Source organism: Mytilus galloprovincialis, chromosome 2 (assembly GCF_965363235.1).
Source record: "Mytilus galloprovincialis chromosome 2, xbMytGall1.hap1.1, whole genome shotgun sequence".
Classification (NCBI taxonomy): domain Eukaryota; kingdom Metazoa; phylum Mollusca; class Bivalvia; order Mytilida; family Mytilidae; genus Mytilus; species Mytilus galloprovincialis.
The window spans coordinates 87169683-87172481 of record NC_134839.1 but is presented as its reverse complement, the minus strand read 5'-3'; positions in this window follow the sequence as shown (position 1 = coordinate 87172481).

Genomic DNA, 2799 nt, shown 5'->3' with positions numbered 1-2799 from the left:
TATATAGACGATACGAAGAACTGATAAGAAGTCTCACGGCTTGCATATTTCACAATATATAAAAATAATGAATCTAGGGCATATTTCACAATGTTTATATGACATTTCTTCATGTCATACCTTCACTACGTTCGTCTGGTCAGTACTTTTGGTGCTTTCTGTTAAATTAACTGCATAGGCTGATGTAAAAAAAGGGGGGGGGGCTTTTGTGGTAAAAATTTGGTAGATTAGATAGGGAATCACTGAAGCATGTCTAAAGCAACTCCCCCCTTTCCCGTTATAAAAAGTTCTCGATCCGCCACTGTGACCGGTATTTGTATTTGACCTCAATAGAATCTTTAGACAAAATTTCCTTTTCTATACTGTTATAATTGTTTAAAGTATATGGACCTCACTGTTGACATCAAGCATACCTCGTGACATCGGATGTATACCTTATTTAAGCCCCAGTCACACTGTCACGTTTCGGCTATCCCGTTTTGCTACGTTTTCAAAACGTAGCGAAACGGCAATATCCGTAGTGAATCGTATCGATCCGTACTTAAAACGGCTATATACGTAGTTATGCGTAGATTGATACGTGATCGGTGCCGTTTGTATTGGTCTGCACAATACAAACGTGACTAAAAATGAAAACGTAGTACTAACGTAGAAAAGCGCAGTAAAACGTAGAAGGAACGTAGAAATGCGTATTAGAAACGTACCTGATACGTTCTAAAACGTATTTGATTATAATCACTAGGTGTTATTACGTTTAAGTACGTATCTGCCACGTTGCATTAGGTTTTTGTACGGTATATTACGTTTCATGGTACGCATTAATAGGTTTCATCACGTTATTCTAGGCATTATTACGTATCGATGCGTATTACTACGCATGATTACCTTCTTCCACGTATAATCAAACCACGTGTATCTATATTTCTCGCCATTTGCTAAAATAGTTTGTCAGTCTTACAGCAAGATGGACAGACAACGGATGGAAATGACAAATTATGGATTATTGATACACAATCATATTTTGAAATTGAGAATGTTGTTAAACAGACACAGACATAAACGAATAGATCGCAGAGTGCGCACGGTATGGGTAAGGAATTGGATAGGTAGAAGATCTCAGTTTGGTTTTTATGCACAGCTGTTGGATGAATTGAGATGTGAAGACACCGTTTCTTTCAAAAACTTTTTGAGAGTTGATCCAACCATGTTTCAGGAAATTGTTAATAGATTAACACCAAGGCTACAAAAGAAAGACACGTGGTACCGAAAGGCATTGCCAGTTGGTCTTAAAGTAGCAATAACCCTTCGATATCTAGCCACAGGAGACAGTTATCATTCACTTATGTATTTATTTAGAGTGCCGCACAACACGATATCCAATCTTGTAGTACAAGTCTGTGAAGCAATTATTTCCGAGTATGCTGAAGATGTTATCAACACACCTACGGAAGAAGCTGAATGGCTAGCCATTTCGCAAGAATTTAGTGATATGTGGCAGTTTCATCATGTGCTAGGTGCACTAGATGGGAAACACGTTGCTATCAAATGTCCGGCTGGTGGTGGTTCTAAATACTATAATTATAAAGGATTCCATTCTATAGTTCTAATGGGCTTAGTAGACGCTAATTATAAATTCAAATGGGTTAACGTTGGCGCACCAGGTGCTTGCTCTGATGCACAAATTTGGAATCAGTCAGACTTAAAAAATCATATAATTGATGAGAATATGCACATACCAAAAGCAGAGCCTCTTCCGAATGATGACAAAGACATTCCGTACTTCATCGTTGGTGACGACGCGTTCGCCCTCAGAAGTTGGCTAATGAAGCCCTTTTCTAGGAGGAACATGACCCTTGAAGAGAGAGTTTTTAACTACAGGCTATCGCGATCACGAAGAGTTGTTGAAAACGCATTTGGGATACTTGCAAATCGATTTCAATGCTTACTTTCAACTTTAAAGCAAGAGCCTAACAATGTCGTATCCATTATTCTGGCCTGTGTTTGTCTGCACAATATAATGAGGATAAGATATCCAGGTGATCAGAACATTTTGTTAGACAGAGAAGACGAGAACCACCATCTTTTACCTGGAGCTTGGCGAGACGAAACAAACCTGAAGGACATTGATGATGTGCAAGATCGCAACTATCCTAGCAAGGCAGCAAAACAACAAAGACTGTATCTTAAACACTATTATTCGTCACCTGCAGGAAAAGTTCCATGGCAAGAACGAATGGTTCAATAACGTTTTTTAACTGTCTTATCGTAGTATATTTGAATGATAAGTATATGATTTGTACTTTTGTTTATTTTAACTTTGAATGTATCAAAAAATATTATCATGATACATGTAATTAAACTTTAAGAAATTCTTCTATCAATACCAGTTTTCTGGTCTTTTAAAAACAATGGCACGCATGGGTCAGCATACTTAGGATAAATTGAAAATTTCATTATTATAACACTAAAACAACAAGACAAATCAAAATCAAAAAAAAAACTTTGGGATCCCGCTAACATATTTAACCCCGCCGCATCATATATGCATGTGCCTGTCCCAAGTCAAGAGCCTGTAACTCAGTGGTTGTCGTTTGTTGCTGTGTTACATATTGTTTTTCGTTCATTTATTTGTACATTAATAAGGCCGTTAGTTTTTTTTTTCGTTCGAATTGTTTTACATTTGTCATTTCGGGTCCTCTTATAGCTGACTATGCGGTATGGACTTTGCTTAATGTTGAAGGCCATACGATGACCCATAGTTGTTAATTTCTGTGTCATTTGGTCTCTTGTGTAGAGTTG